The sequence below is a fragment of the Artemia franciscana genome, chromosome 20 (genome assembly GCF_032884065.1).
Source record: "Artemia franciscana chromosome 20, ASM3288406v1, whole genome shotgun sequence".
Classification (NCBI taxonomy): Eukaryota; Metazoa; Arthropoda; class Branchiopoda; order Anostraca; family Artemiidae; genus Artemia; species Artemia franciscana.
In genome coordinates, this window is record NC_088882.1 from 20,333,141 (window position 1) to 20,355,933 (window position 22,793).

The 22,793-nt window shown below is 34.4% G+C and overlaps 1 protein-coding gene across 7 annotated transcripts in view; it reads right to left on the bottom strand.

Annotated features, from left to right (window-relative positions):
• LOC136039876 (Na(+)/citrate cotransporter-like) overlaps positions 1-22,432 on the bottom strand; it is a 101,227-nt gene extending 78,795 nt beyond the window's left edge. For 3 of the 7 annotated variants that reach the window (XM_065723833.1, XM_065723831.1, XM_065723830.1), the window contains exon 1: positions 3,374-3,576. The gene's annotated coding sequence lies outside the window, so the exon portion shown is untranslated. Of the gene's footprint in view, positions 1-3,373; positions 3,578-22,290 lie in introns of those variants that run through there. The other 4 variants (XM_065723827.1, XM_065723826.1, XM_065723828.1 and 1 more) reach the window with 4 other exon arrangements.
• Positions 22,433-22,793: the final 361 nt, after the last annotated feature.

The following is a 22,793-nucleotide window of genomic DNA, read 5'->3' on the forward strand; positions in this document are numbered from 1 at the left end:
TTTTTGATTTAGTGCTACAACGAAAAATTAGTTCCCTGAAAGTTTTACTTGATGCCCTTTTCCATCCCAACTTGTTGCATTTGTGCCATTTTTACAGCTTGGATAAGCTAAAAATCTTTTGATTTAGTTCAAATGTATTAATAGCAGCAGTAGTAGCAGTAATACTACTAGTAATAGTAGCAGTAGTAGATTTGAAAGTTTCAATTTAATACCCTCAGCCTTTCATGAAGTAACACTGATACGCCCTTTTGCAACCAGGATGCACCTAGTGTCCTTTCATTTTGTTGAAACTAAATGAAAACTTAATTCTGAATCCCCCATTCTGGCATCTGTGTCCCCCAAACATTTATTCTACGAGTTGCATCAACCATTGAGCAGTAGCACAACAGTAGTTACAATAATGGCAGATATAGTAGTAGTATTATAAGCAATAACGGTAGTTGTAGTAGCACAAACAGTAGCTACTATTCGTGCTACTTAGGTCGTCCTTGAAATATTGCTATAACGCCTTTTTGACAGACTGTATGCACATAGTGTGTCTTGGTTTGGTTCAACATGCCCCTCAAAATTCTCTGATAGATTCACTCTTATGAAATTAGCTTTAGTAGTAGCAGTAGCAGTGCCTTTCGGTTAGTTCAACATTCCCCTCAATAAGTCTTGAAAGTATCAAGTTATTTATCCAAGCCGTTCCAGAGATATACTCATGCGTTCTTTTGATAACTGTGCATATAGTTTGCCTAGATTTAGTTCAATATGGTGCCGCTGGTATTCACATCATAAGTTTTGATTTAGTTCGACATCCCCCTCAACATTTTCGAAAGTGTCACCTTAGTAATCCTAGTGTCATAAACATTTATTAATTAATATTTTTTTTTGGTTTCTTTTTTGTGTATTCCATCTGTTTTTCCATTGACGGAATACATATTCATTCATTTGTTTGTAGTCGTAGTAGTAGCAGTAGCAGTAGCAGCAGTTGCAGTTGTAATAGTATCCACATGCTGCCTTTTGAATAGTTCAACATCCTCATCAATATACCCTAAAAGTGTCAACTTAATACCCTAGGATATTGCTGATATATTCTTTTGAGAAACTGCATGCACATAGTTTGTTTTGATTTATTTCACTATAACCTCAACAATCCCTGTAAGTTTCACCCTAATACCCTTAGCCTTAGTAATAGCAGTACAAGTAGCAGCAGTAGTACTAGAAGTAGTAGCAGCATGTGCACAGTTCGTTTTCATTATTACATGCTCCTCCAAAGCATCCCATGAAGGTGTCGACTTAATGCTCTAGGCCATCTCTGAGATTTTGCTGATACGCTGTTTTAATAATCTTTTTGCACTTAATGTGTTTCGATTTAGTTCAGTAACCCCCTCAATATTTCGTTCCTAAGACGTTGGTGATACACTCATTCGACAACTTCTAGGCACATGGTATTTATTTTTTTATTTGGTTTAACATTTCCTAAAAATTTCACTTTAATACTCTTACTTACACAACCTCAATTGCAGTATTAGTCTTACTAGTGGTAGTAGTAGTAATGCTAGTAGTAATAGTATGCACATAGTGCCTCTTGGTTAGTCCAACATCCCCTTCAAAATGCCCTGAAAGTTTCAATTAAATACCCTAAGCCGTTCCAAGGATATTGCTGATAAGCTCATTTGACAACCTGCGTGGACATAGTGTGTTCTAAAATTTTTAAGCCATCTACTCAATATTCCCTGAAAGCTTCACCCTAATTCTTTAGCCTTTTATGGAGAGCTGTAGCAAAGCGCTGTGGAAGGATATGTCATCCCCAGATGCATAGTTTTTGGAATTTTTAACTACGTAGAAAAAATGGCGATTTTAAAGTTCTGATCGGAATAATAGTTACTATTCCTGAATCAACGATAAATGCCAAATTTTTAAAGTATTTAAAATTTTTGTTGAATTGACAACTTTAACGTTTAGCTGATGGTAAAAAAGAAAAAAAATGTGTTGGTGCAACGCTCAGTCGATAATGTCAGCCGAAGTTCACTGCAACACTATGTTACTTAGACGATGTAAATCTAGTTTTTGCTCATTCTAGGTTCGAGACTTTGTATACGCTAATTCATCGTTGTTTTTAGTTTGCTCTTTACTTTCCATGGATAAACTCGTTTTTTTTTTAATTTAAATTTGAAAGATATCAAGAAGTTTAATAAACCATAGATTTTTCCAAGTTTAATTCTTTTCTAAATTTTCCTCACTTTGGGACCAACAAAGTGGCAAAAACTGTGAGCGCCTTTTTTTTTAACAAAGCCATTATGACGCAAAAACGCCGCCGTTGGCATTAACAGCACGTGCAGCTTTGGCGTAACCTGTTTAGTTGTCACAAGTATTTTTTGTTTTATTACTTGCTGGCGAAAGGTTTTGTGGTGCAATAAAGTTTCTTTTCAGTTATCACAGAATTTCAATTAAGGTTCAGATCGAACATTTTGCCTTATTACCCCCACCCCCGCCTTAAAGAAGACAAAAAAACACAAGACAAATACAAAACAAACTGGTATATGATTGCAAGATTTGTAAAAAATTGAAAATTTTTTGGTTAAAGCTTTATTCTAAACCTTTGCCTCATACCGGAAATATTTATCCTTGATATTTCATAACAAACCTCATTAACACCGCAAACGTTACAGATCTAGTTGACATAATACCGTTTGACATGATATAAGGGTTTTTCTTCCATAGCTTAATCATCATTTAAAGCGTTTAATTTATGAAAATATAAACTTATTAAAGGAACTTTTTCTTTATTATAGCTCCATTCTACTAATGATGATTTCGGCCGCCCTATAACAAAATCTGGCTATTTTATTGCGCAATCTAGGTGTAATTGGAGTAACTTTTGTAGTTTTTTAACCAATGCCAACTGATCTCAAATAATTTTCAGCATAATTCATACCATTTATCAGTTTCACATTCGGACAATGTGAAACCATAGCTTCCCTATGCTGAACTAGTTTTAGGCGGACATTTTCTTGGAGTCCACAAAGCTTTAGAATTTACGGATGTAAGCAGGTAGGGGATGGGGGACCTTGGCTTCCCTTTTCTCTCTGGCTTTACGATGTTTCCTTATAAGTCTTTATATTTTTAAACCCTTCGTCTATTACAAGCTAATCTAGCTGATTAATCAATTTCGCAGATGTCCCTAACTGCTCCTAAATTCACGTAAGAGCTAAATTTGAAAATACTTACTATGAGTGGACAAACGAAGGAAAATTCAATCTTTGTTTAACCACTCATTTAAAAATTATTCTTTCGAACCCCCAAAAAGAAAAATCAAACACAAAATTATACGCTTGATCACCCCTCCATAATTCAAAGAGCTTTTAAATGATAAGTATAAACTTACCTTGGTTTACCTTATCAAAGGCAATGTATCAAAATTTCGTTATTGAGTGCAATTTCCTTAAAATTTCGTAACACTTCCACAGAAGAAAAAAAAAAATACACTTTTGAATTTGAAGTTTTTTATTTGTCTCTTTGAAAGAAGTCTTTTGTCTGCACTAATACCGTACAAGCATACAGGTATAGTGAGTTTTATCAGTGTTTCAGTTCTAGTTGGTAAACATATGCAGATTATATGGATAGCGCCTTTTTTTCTCACTTTCATGTTTGCGCCTGATCAGGTATTACAAGTTTTTAAAAATAGAATGGATTTGGGTAACAGGTAGCAACACTGACATTTATGGTCAGTTTTCGCCAATGGGCTGCACACTTTTTCTTATAGGTGTACACGGCTTTGCGCCTGTTACTTCATTTCCTGTATCCTTGAACCTACCTCAAATAGATTTGTTACGCATACCTATAGGTTTTATAAGTACTTATATAGCAAACAAATACAAAGTAGAAACAATAGGGAAAATCTTTTCAAGACAGAGGAAATCAGTTCTGTGAATATTTCGGCGCTATGTCCAAGGGCCGTCCTCAGCACAATACGAGAACAAGAGAGAAAATATGTATATATAAATAAACTTACATTAAATTGTGAGAATTAAAACTAAATAATGTTTTTTAAAAACTTATTTAAAAACAGCCCTAGCATCCTTACTTTAACGAAGTTCAACCAGGACTGACAAAAAAAAATGAAGTGAGAATATAAATTCATTCAAACTAAAGAGAACAAAGTGATTAAGTGCGATTTCTCAGGGCCAACCTTGCTTTCTTAGCAGCCTGTCTCAAAGGCCTTTTCGTAGCTGGTTCAATACTATTATAGATCGGTTTAGTAAAATATTTTGTTAGATCGTTCTTAATTAAATTTGAGTATAATACATAAACAGGGTATTCCCATAAGACCTATCGTAGCGTGTACTAAAGCCCCCGCTGCCAATATCGGGAAATGGCTTTGCACAGCTTTCAAACCTTTATTGTATTCTCAAAATTCCTATATTCGTAATTCGGCAGATTTGGTTGAAAAACTTAGCAACACAAGTATTTCAGAAAACACAATATTTAGTAGTTTTGACATTGTTTCCATTTACACAAATTAAATAAAAAAACAAAACAATTTTTTAAAACTGAAAGTAAGAAGCTACATTATTACTTAAAACGAACAGAAATTACCCCGTATATGAAAAGGGCTGTTCCCTCTTCAACGCCCCGCTCTTTACGCTAAAGTTTTAACTGTTTTAAAAATTAGAGTTGAGAGAAAGAGTCAAACTTTAGCGCAAAGAGCAGGGCGTTGAAGAGGGAAGAGCCCCTTTTTTGCCGTAGCAAAAAACAGCAAATTTGCAGTCTCCGGTATTCGCCGTCATTACTTCTAGGATTCGAATTGGCCGGAGGGGATAGCCCGCAAATTTGGCTTGGAATAAATAACCGATTTTAATGTTCGCAGGATTCATGCCTAGTAAATGAAAGATTATAAAGTGAAAGAAACTTATCTTTCCGTGAGGGCCAAGACTCACTAATGCATCCAGGTGATCAATCAGTCCAAACTGCGCGAGGTCGGCCCAACTGCCAATCCTTCTCGACACTAAAAAGTGTAATTAACGCACAGGCGAATTATATCCAATTTTCTCTACGCACCACACTTGGCTATCGTATCTAATTTTCTCAATTCAAAACGCCGAAAATCTGATTGTGTGATAAATTCAAGTATCAGATTGCACAATTTCTGTAGTCACTGAATTTATTCATGGCTAAGGAATCACGTTCAAACAATTCAAAATTTGAAACAGGTGTAATCCCTTTGAGAGCTAGTTCAATACTGCAGCATATCAGTATACTGCAGGGATCTTCTTTGAATGAAATTCATTTTTTTCGGTAATCTCGGTTATAACGTTTTTTTCTGGTATTATGAGAAATAGAAACATTCACATCGAAATAAAGATTTTTAATTTTATGATGAGCTTAAGAATAAATTTTGGTTGGCTCGTGTGGGACGGATAATAATCCTTACTTCAACGATTAATTAATATCGTTGAAGTAAGGATGCTAGGGCTGTTTTTAAAAAAGTTTTTAAAATACGTTGTTTAGTTTTAATTCTCACAATTTAATGTAAGTTTATTTATATATACATACTTTCTCTCTTGTTCTCGTATTGTGCTGAAGACGGCCCTTGGACATAGGGCCGAAATATTCAGAGAACTGATTTCCACTGTCTTGAAAAGATTTTCCCTATTGTTTCTACTTTGTGTTTGTTTGTTATAGAAAGGCAGTGTGGCCTTCGTCGCTATTTACTTATATAGTACTTATATGTTACGTATAAGTAACACCTATAGGTTTTGCGTAACAAATTCTGTTCTGCCTCCATCGCACTGATTGCCTGAGAAAAACCTTTGGCAGGGGCGTTGATAGGGGGTAGCTGCAATATTTTTATTTAGGGGGCCAAAGGGGGTGCTATTGAAGTATGTGCTATTCAAGCGGTAGTAAAGAAAAGTAATTATTTAACAAGCACGCTACTCGGTGAACGTAAAAACATTACATAATGTACAATAAAAAATAAAAACACATTAAAAATCATAAATATACGTGCTGGTGCTTGTCTTTGACTAAAATTGTCAGCAATGAGATGCTGCAGACGACAGTGGTACAGCATAAGCAAGCTTCTGGGTGGGCGAAGGAGAATGTCGCATACACTCAGGTTTTTGCAACCAGATTCACCAATAATACTGCAGCACATATCCCCTGCCACTTCCCCCAGCCCACACGCCCAGCAGAGGATGCTCAATCCCATAATTGAGCCAAGCTCTGCTCTAATAGTCCTGGGTATCACGCTGTTCATTTGCTCATAATATTGAATTGATTTTGACTCTGTGAGATTTAATTTGTTGTACGAAAACTTTTAATATACTGGATTTATAAAAAAATTGTTTATGATTTTTATTAAATTGATTTGTTTGTGGGTTCGCTGATTTATCTTAAAAAAAAGGACTGGTGTCACCAAGCCACATAAAACAAAAACAAATATCGTAGGCAGTGTGATAGGACTGTCTAGGTAAAGATACAAAGTCAAAGTATTACCACAGATAGTGTAACATTATATTGTGGCATTTCCCCCAAATTTAAATAGCAACCGTATTTCAAAATTTGAAAGTATTCGAAAAATAAAGTAAGAATTATTAACTTATGCTTTGGAAATTGTTTGACATAGAATATCCAGAAAACTGAACAATTCTTGGCACCATTGCGGCAGAAACCTTAAATTAATTAGAAATTACAAGGGATGCCAATTAGAAGAGAGCATTGACTCCTAGAGTTGGAAAATTAACTTTCCCTTTGTATCTTTGTTTAAAAAAAACCTATTCTATAAAAGTTAGACAAAAATTATTTCTTGTGTAAATCAGGGTATGGGGAGTACACATTTCTGGAGGGGTGTTACACTGAATATCGTTTTTATGTCTATAATTCCCTTCAAAAGCTGAGCTCTGTTTCCGAATACATCATGATAAATGATGTTGAGGTGGGGAGGGGGGGGGGGGTTACGTGGAAGGATCTTTCCATGAAAAAACTTATCATGGGGGAAGAGACTTTCAATGAAGGGGCGCAGGATTTTTTAGAATTATTTAAAAAAACAATGAAAAAATAAATATGAAAAGTTTTTTTTCTACTGAAAGTGATGAGCAGCATTAAAACTTAAAACGAGCAGAAATTATTGCACATAAGAGGGGTTTACCTCCTCGTAATACCTCGCTCTTCATGCTAAAGTATTTTTAGTAGTTTCAACTATTTATTCTACGGCCTTTGTTATTCAGGGGTCATTCTTAAGGAATTGGGACAGAATTTAAGCTGTAGTGTAAGGAGCGAGGTATTGACGAGGGGTGAACTCCCTTATATACGCAATAAAACATACGAATATAGAAGTTTGTTACGTAAGTTAATTCGTAAATTATGTATATTTTTTACTAATGAAAAAGTTCGCAAAAAATTAAAAGTTCTAGTTGCCTTTTTAAGTAATCAAAAAATTGGAGGGCAAATAGGCTTCCTCCCTCTCTCCTTTTTTCTCAAAATCTTCCGATTAAAACTATGAGAAAGCCATATAGCCAAAAAAAAATTAATATGCAGATTTCTTTTAATTATTTATGTGTGGAAAGCCAAGATCAAAACATGCATTAATTAAAAAACGTCCAGAAATTAAATAAAAAAAACAAGTTTTTTTAAATGAAAGTAAGAAGCGACATTAAACTTAAAACGAACAGAAATTACTCCGTATATGAGAGGGGCTTTTCCTCCTCAACGCCCCGCTCTTTACGCTAAAGTTTTTTACCGTTTTAAGAAGTAGAGTTAAGAGAAAGAGTCAAACTTTAGCTTAAAGAGCGGGGCGTTGAGGAGGAAAAGCCCCTTTCGCATACGGAGTAATTTCTGCTCGTTTTAAGTTTTAATGTCGCTTCTTACTTTCATTTAAAAAAAACTTGTTTTTTATTTAATACCAATCAGGCTCCAGTCCGAAGACTCCTAGTTTTGGCTCCACTGAAGGAGCTTTTTTTATATGAATTTCACAGAATCTGAAGAATTCCGACAATTGTTTTTCTTTTTAAAGAAACTTTTGTTTACTTATTCAATTCATATTCGTACCTTGAGGTGCAAATTGAAAAAATTCCTATAAAAATAATTTCTTATCTTATTTTCAACATTATTTGCCAGAATAATCAGGAAAACGTGGAATATTAAGCTTTTCGTTGGATTTTCAACTTTTTTTTGGAAAGTGCTTGGGGGTTATGAAGTCCGTCTCCATCTGTTTCAAACACAACTGGAAGGTATTGCTTTGTAGTATTTTGAATGTTCCATGCATGGGGGTTATGAAGTCCATCTCCATCTGTTTCAAACACAATGTCGTATTTGGCGTCTTACATTTTGTAGATGAAACGTCTCTATTAAATAGTTGTAACTAGCAATCTGCCGTAATAAATAGTTCTTTGTGACTCACTTTACTTATTTTCTTCTTCTTCTTTAGTGAATCGTAGGGTATAGTTAAACTTTTCCTTAAATCCGTTCGTTTTCTTTCCTCGAAAGTTTTGTAAAAGAATGAACTTGAACTTGAAAAAAAAAATTCTTAAAAAAAAAAAAAAAATATTATTTTTTGGAGTAGAAAAAGCCCAAAACAAGCTAAATTAAAAACAAAACAATAAGCCCAGTTTCCCGCCCCAAGGCCGTGAAAAAAACGCCCGCCCCAGCCCAGAGAAATAAGCCACCGGGGCTTGAAACAAGCCAATCTGGCAACACTGAGTCCGCATAATATTATACATGGAGGGAATTCTATATTTATGGATTTAGTAAGTGAATCGGAAACGCAAGAAATAGGATGTTCTCGTTGCTTGTTAGGAGCTTGAGTTACAAATAACAGAATTGGGAGCTTACTAAATTTAAATTAGGATCTTATATCAGCTACTAGCTGTTGGTGTGGTGCTTCGCGCTACATCAACACCTAGTTGGTGGGGGCACTTCACGCCCCTCCCCCCAAGCCCCCCGCGCGCGTAAGTCGTTACGCGCCATATTATTTACGTGCCATCGTAGTTGTGTCCCTGTGTCCGACCTGTGAATATAGATAGATATATATATATATATATATATATGTTTTTAACTACGTAAAACTTGCGAATATACAATATTCTTCGCTGTCCCATTGTCTGTGCATATAAATAGATTGTCAGGTTTACCGACTCTCGAACATGCAACATATAATTGTCCATGGGAAAACAATCCGTATTCAGATCTATACCGCATTTTTCTAACGATTGCCCTTGGGCTTTGTTGATGGTAATTGCTAATCGAATTTTCCCTGTGTCCCCGTCGTCATTTATATATCCCCCATGTGCCCTTCCAGCGTCCCTGTTGTAGTTGTGTCCCTGTGTCCTGGTTGTCATTTATATTCCCTGTGTCCCGGTCGTCATTTCTGTCCCGGTGTCTCGGTCTATAATTCCTCTTTGAGTGTCCCGGTCGTGGTTTATATTCCCTGCGTCCCGCTTGTCATTTGTGTCCCGGTCTGTAATTTCTCTTTGAGTGTCCCGGTCGTAATTTATATTCCTTGTGTCCCGGTCTGTAACATACGACAATAAATCAATTGTGTTGTAACCTTGTTCACGATCCCATTCTACACATGTAGAAATAGAAGCAGTACGATTAGGTGAAGGCATTCCCAAATGCTTGAGAAGTTTGTTTGCAATAGATAAGCACAAATCTTCAATCATAACTAAAGTGCAGTTATAAATTTCTGTTGTAAAGTCCAAGGTCATATCTGACCTTTCTAGCCGTGTTCGGTGGAGTATATTCTCGGCTATTTGCGATTTGTATTCCTCCCATAGCTCTGTAGGAGATGAAGGAGAGCAACTTTTGCCGGAAGATACGGGCCGTAATGTCATGTCTATGAACCGGCGATTGTCCAGGATGTAAAAGCTGTTGTATCTCATCCCAAGATGGATTATATGTAAATGTAATAAATCACGAATCATTAATCTATAGGCATAATATTTCATTGCGCTGCATTTCTTATCCATTTCTTTGTTAGTGGCTGGATTTATCAATTTAATATTAAAGTGATAGCCGTCGGCTCCATCCCCAAAAATGATAGAATATTGTAGGCATCGTAGCATCGATGTGTTTTAGCAATTCTTGTCAACTGATTGTTTCGCCTATAAAGAATATTATCTCGAGGTAAGAACTGATCACCGACCATAACGATTGCCACTTCGTTGATGGATGCGTATCAGTAGGCATCAATTCGACTGCTGTTTTGAACAGAAGCACTAAATTATTATTTCTGTGGAAAAGATGTTGCAACTGGGAAACGATAGTCCTTTCAATGTCGATTTTTTTTTATCATCGGTATCACTTTCAAGTTGTTTGGTTTGTTTTACCTTGGCTTGTCTTTCGTCACTATGAAATACATATCGCCGAACCTTTGTTTTTTTAACTAAAATCTGGTAGGCATTGATGACCTTACCCAAGTCAAAATCCCAAACCCAATCATCATCGCTATCATTTTCAGTTTTGATGCGTTTTGATTCTCACTGTCCTGCTTGATTTTCATCTAAATGCGCGGTTTTGCGTTCTTTAGCCGCAAGCCTTTTGGCATTAACTCTTTGAGCAGCTTCCTCCGCTGTTTCTTCTGCCATTGTAGGATTTATACTAGAATTTCTCTTTGAATTAACTATTTGAGCAGCTTCCTCGGCTGTTTCCACATTTCCACATTTGAAAGTTGTAAAACAAGATAATTTAATCTTGAACTGATAGATTTTTGGAAGTAAAATCATCTTAAATATCAGGAAATAAACTGACCTGAGCAAATGAAGCAGAATAGGAAGCAAGGAACATTTTTCAGTTTTGCCATTAACTAGACTCACATCTTTACTTGATGATAAGGTTTCAAAGGCAGTATATTTCGAACAATATTAATGTGGAACATATTATGAAGCTATTGGCCCCCTATTTTTATCGTTTTCCTTAAGTTAAAAACAATCATGGATTAATTTAAAAAAAATTATCTGCTCAAAGTAAAGATCGAATTTGACACTTAAAACGAGCAACAGTTAAAAGCTTCTTAATAAACTATATTGTTTTTTCAAAATTACTGGGGGGGGGGTCAACTGCCCCCTTGCTACGCTATTTGGTGACTTTAAAAACACTACCCAATACATTATAAACAATAAACGCATATTTGAGAATCATCAAATTAGGTGCTGGTGCTCGGCTTTTACTAAAACTGTCAGCAATGAGCTGCTGCAGAGGACAGTAGTATAGCGTAAACAAGCTTTCATGTGAGCGAAGGTGAATGTAGTATACGCTCCGTTTTTTTAGCCAAATTCACCACTAATGTTACAGTACATATAGCGCTATCTTAGTAAACATGAGCTAAGAGCTCATATGGCACTTGTGACGAGGCAAGAAGAGCTAAGAGCCATGAGCTCATATGGTATGAGCTCTAACAAAATTCTAAGAATCATTAGATTGATTTAAAAGGAAAATCAGAGGCTTAATGTCGGTCAGGATTTAAAATAAGAGCTCTGAGTTACGATGTCCTTCAAAATGTCAAAATTCATTAAGATCCGATCACCCACTCGTAAGTTATAAATACCTAATTTTTTCTAATTTTTCCTCTCCCTTTAGCCCCCCAGGTGGTCAAATCTAAGAAAACGACTTTATCAAGTCAATTTGTGAAGCTTCCTGACACGCCTAAGAATTTTCTTAGTCCTAGCATGTCCAAAAGCACCAAACTCGCCAAATCACTGAGCCCCTCCCCCAACTCCCCCAAAGAGAGCGAATCCAGTACGGTTACGTCAATCACATATCGAAGACATTTGCTTATTCTACCACCAAGCTTCATCCCGATTCCTCCACTCCAAGTGTTTTTGAATATTTCCCCCTCCAACTCCCCCAATGTCAAAAGATCTGGTCGGGATTTGAAATAAGAGCTCTGAGACGTGAATTCCTTCTATATATCAAATTTCATTAAGTTCCAATCACATATTCGTAAGATAAAAATACCCCAATTTTCACGTTTTCCAAGAATTCCGGGTTCCCCCTCCAACTCCCCCCAATGTCACAGGATCTGGTTGGCATTTAAAATTAGAGGTTTAAAGCACAAGATCATTCTAAATATCAAATTTAATTAAGATCTGGTCACCCTTTCGTAAGTTAAAGTTAAAAATACCTCAATTTTCAAAATTACCCCCCCCCTTCCAACTCAACCAAAGAGAGCAGATCCGGTCCGGTTATGTCGGTGACATATTTTAGACAGGTTTTTATTCTTCCCGTCCAGTTTCAACATGATCTGTCCGCTTCAAGTATTTTCTAAGATTTCCGCCCCCCCCCCAACTGCCCCCCCCCAAAAGACGCTGGATCCGGTTGAGATTTAAAATAAGACATCTCAGTTACGAGGTCCTTCTAAATATGAAGTTTCATGAGGATCCGATCACTCCTTCGTAAGTTAAAAATACATCACCTTTTCTATTTTTTTAGAATTGACCCCCCCTCCAATAGAGCGGATCCGTTCCAATTACGTAAATCACGTATCTAAGACTTCTGTTTATTTTTCCCACCTAGTGTCATCCCGATCCCTCCAATCTAAGCGTTTTCCATGATTTTAGGTTCCCACACCCCAAACTCCCCCCCAATGTCACCAGATCCGGTCGGGATTTAAAATAAGATCTTTGAGACACGATATCCTTCTAAATATCAAATTTCATTGAGATCCAATCACCCGTTCGTAAGTTAAAAATACCTCATTTTTTTCTATTTTTTCAGAATTACCCCCCCCCAGCTACCCCAAAGAGAGTGGATCCGTTCCAGTTCTGTCAATCATGTATTTAGGACTTGTACTTATTTTTCCCACCGAGTTTCATCCCGATCCCTCAACTCTAAGTGTTTTCCAGGATTTTAGGTTTCCCCATCCCAACTCCCCCCCCCCAATGTCACCAGATCCGGTCGAGATTTGAAATAAGAGCTCTGAGACACGATATCCTTCTAAATATTAAAATTCATTAAGATCCGATCACCCACTCGTAAGTTAAAAATACCTCATTTTTTCTAACTTTTTCAGAATTGACAGCATTCGAAAAATAAAGCTAGAATTATTAACTTAGCCATTGGGTATTGTTTAAAAATATGTCCAGAAAATCAGAATAATTCTTAGCATCTTTGAGGCAGTAACCTTAAACCAATTAAAATTGCCTAGGATACCAATTGGAAGGGAAAATTGAACCCTATGTATTGAAAATTACGTTCCCTTTTGTATCTTCGTTCAAAAAAACGAACTCTATAAAAGTTACACCAAGGTTTTTCTTGTGTAAATCAGGGTATGCTGGGGTATACATTTCCGGTGGGGGTAACACTAAATATCGTTTTTATATCTATAGTTCCCTTCGAAAGTAAAAAAGTTCAAAATAAGGATGGACCCTTTTTATTGACAGTGCATATATATAAAATTATTTAACTGGATATTTCGAACACATATACAGTGTTCATCATCAGTATATGATGATGTAAGCAAAGTCCGGTCTCATAGTGCTCCATAATAAAACTGATAACAATAGGAAACGAAAATGGGTTGGTACCACTTATTTCTAATAAAGTTTCGCAGAATTTATAATTTGTGAGAAAAATATACATATTTTCTTTACAATTACTTTATTCCATTCTCAGCAGATATTTCGAAGAGCATGCTGAGGCTGAGAAAAATGTTCCACAACTAGCGGTGGCATTGTGTGAAATCATCAGTTGCTTTGATGTTCTCATTAGAGGAACTCTAATAGCTTTTTTTTCTTCGTGGATCAGGAGCGGCAATGGTAATTATTATTATTGGTGGTAGTTCTATTTGTTTTTAGTTTAGTGTTTTTTCTTTCTATCTTGTTCTGAGGACGCCTAGTTTAGATGCAGACGAAATATCCGCATTATTTTAGTCTTTCATCTTTTTTTTCTCTACTGGCTGCAATCTCGTTCTTTTTTTTCTTTCTTTTTTTTTTTAATTGTATCATCTCTCTTTGTTGTCTATTGTGTGAAATGTGATTGATTTTAATCTTAATTCTTATCACGTGTATCTCAGTTCTATTTGTGGAGATGGTTATAAGAAATATTTAGAAAATCAAAAATATGGAATTGTACATAGAGTCAGTTCAATATTTATGAGCAAGTATTTGAATCTAAAATGCAAGGAATACGACGTTATCAGTGCTTATTAGACAATTTAACGACAAATAATAGAACTGAAGGTTCAATTAGATGCTAGAGATAAAAACTAAAAAATTAAATTATTCCTTGAGTGAATTCACCTCTACCAAATTCCGTGACCAAACTAAAACCGATTTGACCTATTTAGTTATAGTGCCAATATCATCATTAAAAGCACTAAGTCTTATTTTCTTTTTCATCCAGGAAGTTATACTCAGTGTATATCTATCATTTTATTCTTCAATTATACATATTTTTCCTATCTTAGACGTAGAGGGTGTATTCATTTCCACTTTCGAAAGTTTTAAAATAAGATAATCAAATCTAGAACTGATGTGTTTTAGGAAGTAAAAGTACCTTAAATATCAGGAAAAAAATCGACCTGAGCAAATGTAGCAAAACAGGAAGCATAGAACATTTAAAAATTTTGCCACTAACCAGGCTCAAATCTTTACTTGATAATTACATAAAAAAAAACTAGTTTTTTTAACTGAAAGTAAGGAGCGACATTAAAACTTAAAACGAACAGAAATTACTCCGTATATGAAATGGGTTGTCCCCTCCGCAATCCCTCGCTCTTTACGGTAAAGCTTTTAATTGTTTTAAAAAGCAGAATTGTGGCAAAGAGTCACCCCCTTAAGTGCACAACTTAACAGAAAAAATTACTATCACTACAAAAGTTTTTTCAAAAGTAAGTTAAAAAAAAATTAATTAAAAATAAAATTTGTAAAAGTTTTACAAAAGTATTAGCAGAGGAAGGAGCACACTGGTCATCCACTCCTATCATCACTAACACTAAAAATACATCCATTCATCCATATTTGGGCATTTTCTTGGAAAAGGGCTTCTGTCTTTCCCACACAAATATTTTCTGATTTCTGTTGGTAAAATATGCCTTTTGCCATTATCTTGTAGAATATTGGGCTGCTGTCCTTCCCCAGAGACACCTAGTTGTCTAGGTGTCTAGACACCTAGACACCCCCACCCCAACACCTAGTTGGTGGGGGCGCTTCGCGCCCCCCCCCAAGCCCCCCCGCGCGCGTAAGTCGTTACGCGCCATAATAGTTACGCGCCATTGTAGTTGTGTCCCTATGTCCCACCTGTGAATATAGATATATATATATATATATATATATATATATATATATATATATATATATATATATATATATATATATATATATATATATATATATATATATGGTTTTAACTACGTAAAACTTGCGAATATACAACATTCTTTGCTGTCCCATTGTCTTTGCATATAAATACATTGTCAGGTTTACCGACTCTTGAACATGCAACATATAATGGTCCATGGGAAAACAATCTGTATTCAGATCTATACCTCATGATTCTAATGATTGCCCTTGAGCTTTGTTGATGGTGATTGCTAATCGACCATTCCCTGTCCCGGTGTCCCGGTCGTCATTTACATCCCCCTATTTCCCCCGGTGTCCCCGTTGTAGTTGTGTCCCTGTGTCCCGGTCGTCATTTATATTCCCTGTGTCCCGGTCGTCATTTGTATCCCGGTGTCCCGGTCTGTATATACATTCGTTTTTTAGTTTTGTTTTTCTCCTTTATTTTTTTCCTTTTTTTTTCTTTTTTAGCTTATTTAGATTTTTTAGTTTTTTTATTAGTTTTTAGTTTTTTTTTCTTTTTAGTTTTTTTGTCCCGGTCGTCATTTATATCCCCCTGTTTCCCCCGGTGTCCCCGTTGTAGTTGTGTCCCTGTGTCCCGGTCGTCATTTATATTCCCTGTGTCCCGGTCGTCATTTGTATCCCGGTGTACCGGTCTGTATATACATTCGTTTTTTAGTTTTGTTTTTCTCCTTTATTTTTTTCCTTTTTTTTTCTTTTTTAGTTTATTTAGATTTTTAGATTTTTTAGTTTTTTTATTAGTTTTTAGTTTTTTTTTCTTTTTAGTTTTTTTGTAGTTTTTAACTTCTTTTTAGTTTTGTTAATTTTTTTTTTTACTTATGTCCTGGTCGTCATTTATACTCCCTGTGTCCCGGTGCTTTGTTGATTGCTAATCGAACATTCCTTTTGTCCTGGTCGCTTTCTCTTTGAGTGTCGTCATTTATTTTTTTCTTTTTTAGTTCTTTTAGTTTTTACCTTTTTTAGTTTTTTTTAGTTTTTTAGATGAAAATTTTTTTTAGTTTTTTCCTTTTTTTCTTTTTAGTTTTTTATTGGTTTTTACCTTTATGTTAGCTTATTTTTCAGTTTTTTCCTTTTTTTTATTTTTTTTTTATTTTTTATTTTTTTTAGTTTTTTACCTTTTTTTAGTTTTTTTAGCTTTTTTAGTTTTTTTTAGTTTTTTAGCTTTTTTACTTTTTTTATTAGTTTTTAGTTTTTTTGTAGTTTTTGCCTTTTTTTTAGTTTTTTCAGTTTTTTTTTAGTTTTTTATTGGTTTTTACCTTTATTTTAGCTTATTTTTCAGTTTTTTCCTTTTTTTTAGTTTTTTTTAGTTTTTAGTTTTTTTAGTTTTTTACCTTTTTTTAGTTTTTTTAGTTTTTTAGCTTTTTTATTTTTTTTATTAGTTTTTAGTTTTTTTTGTAGTTTTTGCCTTTTTTTAGTTTTTTTAGTTTTTTAGCTTTTTTATTAGTTTTTAGTTTTTTTTGTAGTTTTTGCCTTTTTTTAGTTTTTTTAGTTTTTTAGCTTTTTTATAGTTTTTTCAGTTTTGACGTCACCTGATCCAGTTTTTTCAGGTGACGTCACCTGATCCACGATCCACAGATCCACAGACAACTTATTTTTATATATATAGATAGTTTTTTTTTTTTACTTATGTCCTGGTCGTCATTTATACTCCCTGTGTCTCGGTGCTTTGTTGATTGCTAATCGAACATTCCTTTTGTCCTGGTCGCTTTCTCTTTGAGTTTCGTCATTTATTTTTTTCTTTTTTAGTTCTTTTAGTTTTTACCTTTTTTAGTTTTTTTTAGTTTTTTAGATGAAATTTTTTTTTAGTTTTTTCCTTTTTTTCTTTTTAGTTTTTTATTGGTTTTTACCTTTATTTTAGCTTATTTTTCAGTTTTTTCCTTTTTTTTAGTTTTTTTTTTTTTTTTTTTTTTAGTTTTTTACCTTTTTTTAGTTTTTTAGCTTTTTTACTTTTTTTATTAGTTTTTAGTTTTTTTTGTAGTTTTTGCCTTTTTTTAGTTTTTTCAGTTTTTTTTTTAGTTTTTTATTGGTTTTTACCTTTATTTTAGCTTATTTTTCAGTTTTTTCCTTTTTTTTTAGTTTTTAGTTTTTTTCGTTTTTTACCTTTTTTTTAGTTTTTTTAGTTTTTTTAGTTTTTTAGCTTTTTTATTTTTTTTATTAGTTTTTAGTTTTTTTTGTAGTTTTTGCCTTTTTTTAGTTTTTTTAGTTTTTTAGCTTTTTTATTAGTTTTTAGTTTTTTTTGTAGTTTTTGCCTTTTTTTAGTTTTTTTAGTTTTTTAGCTTTTTTATTTTTTTTATTAGTTTTTAGTTTTTTTTGTAGTTTTTGCCTTTTTTAGTTTTTTCAGTTTTGACGTCACCTGATCCAGTTTTTTCAGGTGACGTCACCTGATCCATCCACAGACAGACAGACAACTTATTTTTATATAGATAGATATATATATATTGTTTGTTTATGTGTCTGTCGACTGACGTCATTATAAGGATTGAGCTGTATGTCGTCATGAAGTTGTTTGTCGACTGACGTTATGTTTGTTAACTGATGAAATTACAGACCGGGACACCGGGACACAAATGACGACCGGGACACCGGGACACAGGGAACACAAATCACGACCGAGACACTCAAAGAGAAATTACAGACTGGGACACCAGAGAAATTACAGACCGGGACACCAGGACACAAATGACGACCGGGACACCGGGACACAGGGAATATAAATGACGACCGGGACACTCAAAGATAAATTACAGACTGGGACACTTGGACACAAATAACGACCGGGACACTGGGAATATAAATGACAACCGGGACACAACTACGACGGGGACGCCGGGGGGCACAGGGGGATGACGGGGACACAGGGAATATTCGATTAGCAATCACCATCAACAAACCTCAAGGGCAATCATTAGAATAATGAGGTATAGATCTGAATACGGATTGTTTTTCCCATGGACAATTATATGTTGCATGTTCAAGAGTCGGTAAACCTGACAATCTATTTATATGCACAGACAATGGGACAGCGAAGAATGTTGTATATTCGTAAGTTTTACGTAGTTAAAAATATATATATATATATATATATATATATATATATATATATTTATATATATATATATATATATATATATATATATATATATATATATATATATATATATATATATATATATATATATATATATATATATATATATATATATATATATATATTCACAGGTGGGACACAGGGACAAAACTACAATGGCGCGTAACTAATATTGCGCGTAACGACTTACACGCGCGGGGGGGGGGGGGCTTGGGGGGCGCGAAGCGCTAGTATATATATACTAGCTATAGTATATATACTAGCAACAGCTAGTATATATATATATATATATATATATATATATATATATATATATATATATGCATTTTCTGGTGTTGTGCAGAAGACGGCCCTTGGATATAGGGCCGAAATTTTCACTGAATTGAATTCCACTGTCTTTGAAAAACTTTCCCAATTGTTTCTAAGTTGTATTTGTTTAATATGGAAAGGCAGTGTGGTCATCGTCGCTATTTACGTTTCTCGTATGATACTTAAGTACCAAGAGGGCTTTCATCGTGCCAGATTTGGATAGGTTCTTTTTTCTAGAAGCTCATACAAATTTGAAAACGTTATTCCTAAATCTAAGTCAAATTTAGACAAAATAAAAACAAGTTTGGGTCTCAGTTCAAGACTCAATATACAGCATGACGCATACTGCTCTGAATTGCATTCGAGTTTTTGATTTATCAAAGAGAAAAAAGAACACTCAAACTTATTACTCCACTTAAAATCACTGCAATACTTTCGACAAAGACAAAACAACGTAATATACGCGTTACGCGTTATACGCGTTAAATTTTTAAAAGATACGAACACAGATTGGCTTCGGACTTGTCTACTAAAACAATCCAAAAATGTTTTACAGTCTTCTAATGGTCTCACCATAATTAGACTATATTTTTGTAGGCATCCATTTAAGGTTCAAGATATTCTTTCCTAGCATGATCCATGCTATTTTGCGAAATTCGAAAGTTCCGTAATTAGAAAAAAAACAGCCACTACTGGAAATAATTGTCTAGTAACAAAACACTAGTTGTTTCCTCAGAAAATGATTTAAAATTTTTGTTAAATTCCAATCACTGTTGGTATAGAACTTATTTTCTTAATTACATATTCCGTCTTTTAAAGTGATGCTTATACCGCCCGACTCGAAAGGATTATTCAAAGAAGCTAAGAAAAACAATCTTGTAGGTCATTAAATTCACCCACCAAATTTTTTCCACAGCATAAAAGCGGCCAGTCCATAAATTCATGTGAGAATGCACGCCCTTACATCGCTAGGAACTATTAGTTAGATAAGTTCGACATATATTCCTTGGCAGATGTAACATAAACAAGAGGCTTTTCGAGTTCCGCCTCCATGTCTATAGCTTGTTCCGCCTGGTAATAGTTCAATATAAATTTTGTTTTCATATAAATCCAGAACGATTGCTACATATTCAAGCTTAGGAGATAATTTCATTTGGAACAATAATAGATGGCCACAGAACTTTTCTATTCATCAACTGAATTTTTCCTTTATAGTGGTTATTCTACTTCCTTTACAAGTGGTGTTATTCTACTTCCTTTACAAGTTTCACAAATTTTAGAAGTACTCGAACCTGCCACTGCAATCACCAAGTATTATACATTCAAGTGGTGGTTCTTAGGTAGGCCTCCCCCTAGCCTGGGAGAAATTTAGGTTTAAGCAGGTTACGGTTATGTGTATGCGAAAATATCGAGCAAAAAAACATGGTAATAATACATACAAGATCAATTCTAATTGCAATTATATAAAACAAAACTAGTTTTTTAAACTGAAAGTAAGGAGCGACATTAAAACTTAAAACGAACAGAAATTACTCCATATACGAAATGGGTTGTCCCCTCCGCAATCCCTCGCTCTTTACGCTAAAGCTTTTAATTGTTTTAAAAAGCAGAATTGTGGCAAAGAGTCAAACTTTAGCGTAAAGAGCGAGGGATTGCGGAGGGGACAACCCATTTCATATATGGAGTAATTTCTGTTAGTTTTAAGTTTTAATGTCGCTCCTTACTTTCAGTTTAAAAAACTAGTTTTTTTTATATAATTTCTGAACGTTTTTGAATTAATGCATGTTCGATTTTGGCTCTCCACACATAAATTATTAAAATGAAATTTGCATATTAATTCCTTTTTTGGCTAAATGGCTTTCTCTTAGTTTTGATCAGACGATTTTGAGAAATAAGGGATGGGGAAGGAGGCCTAGTTGCCATGCAATTTTTCGGTTACATAAAAAGGCAACTATAAATTTTAATTTTTAACGAATTTTTTTATTAGTAAAAAATATACGTAACTTAAGAATTAACTTACGTAACAAACTTTTATATTCTTTAATTTTCATTATGTATATGAGGGGGTTTGTACCCTCATTAATACCTCGTTCTTTACACTAAATCGTAAATTTTGTCCCAATTCTTTAAGAATGATCCCTGAATCAGAAAGGCCGTAGAATAAATAGTTGAACTTACTAAAAATACTATAGCATAAAGAGCGAAGTATTTATCTCCTCCTAAATACCTCGCTCTTTATGCTATAGTATTTTTAGTAATTTCAACTATTTATTCTACGGCCTTTATGCTAAAGTATTTTTAGAACCCCTCATATGCCTAATAATCTCTGTTCGTTTTAAGTTTCAATGCTACTCTTTTCTTTCAGTTGAAAAAAACTTTTCCATGTTTATTCTTTCATTGTTTTTTTTTATAGTAATTCTAGAAAATCCTGTGCCCTTTTCATTGAATTTCTGTTCCCCCATGACATATTTCTCCGAGGAAAGATCCTCCCACATAGCCCCCTCCCCTCAACCCCACCCCCAGAACCAAAAACAAATCCCCTGAAAACGACTGTACACTTCCCAATAACCATTACTATATGTAAACACTGGTCAAAGTTGAATTTTGAGAAAAAATGAGCGTGGTAGGGGGCCTAGGTGCCCTCCAGTTTTTTTGGTCACTTAAAAAGGGCACTAGAACTTTTCATTTTCATTGGAATGAGCCCTCTTGCGACATTCTAGGACCACTTGGTCAATACGATGACCCCTGGGGAAAATAAAAAAACAAAACAAAAACAAACAAATGAACACGCACCTGTGATTTGTCTTCTGGCAAAAAATACGAAATTCCACATTTTCGTAGATAGGAGCTTGAAACTATAGGGTTCTCAGATACGCCAAATGCGATGGTGTGATTTTCGTTAAGATTCTATGACTTTTAGGGGGTGTTTTGCCCTATTTTCTAAATAAGGCAAGTATTTTCAGGCTCGTAACTTTTGATAAAAGACTAAATTTGATGAAACTTATATATTTAAAATCAGCATGAAAATCTGATTCTTTTGATGTATATTTTAGCATCAAAATTCCGTATTTTAGAGTTTCGTTTACTATTGAGCCGGGTCGCTCCTTACTACAGTTCGTTACCACGAACTGTTTGATAAGGTTTCAAAGGAAAAATATTAATGCAGAACATATTATGAAGTGTAAGAAATCGCTACTTTTCTCCTTTTGCTATGTTAAAAATGAGCATGTATTAATTGAAAAAAAAATTTCAGCTCAAAATAAAGAGCAATTTGACCTTTAAAACGAGCAGCAATTTTAAAGCTATTTAATAAATTATCGCTTTTTCTAAATAACTGGGAAGGCAACTACACCCCCCCCCCTTGCCCCCCTCAACGACGCCACTGACCTTTGATGAAGGATACCATTGGGAAGGATGCCATTTAATTTCTTTTAATTTAATCAAGATGCCTCCCCCCGTAAAAAATTGATTGTTTTCTAGTTGACTATCAGTTTTTAATTTATAATTTATATGACTAAATTTATGGGCCTAAGCAGCATACCAGCTCCTTAAAAATAGGGTTCTTATTCTATTTTTAATCTATAAGACATTAAAATAAGCTAGTTTACTTACTTAAAAAGATCCCGATCGATTTATATCCAATATTTATGCACCATCGTGTCTGTCTTTTGCCCCTTGTAATTTTTTTTCACACTTAGTTCAACTGTTGTGTAGCAAGTTGTCAGAGGTGCTCATAACTGGAATGTGTAACCTGTATCCATCATATTGAGCTCTGCAGGACACAATTTCATAAAAACAGCGATAAAGTGACAATTTTTTCTGTGACACGTCCTTCCTTTATTTACTGTTATTCAATTTTAAATTCCATAGCATCTCATACTTTTAATTATGGTCAAGGAATGTAGAAACTTTGCCATATAATTTTATTCAAAGTAATTAACTTATAAGTACATAACATTTTGTATCTGTAGCTGTTGTGAGACATTGACAATCTTAAGCAGCGTGATAGCGCTGCCTAAGTAAAGAACGAAGTGGAAACTATGTTTTTTCTTTTGATTTTAACAAAGGTAATTAGTATGGAAGGAGTTGTCCTAGAAACTTCGGAAGGGGCAAAT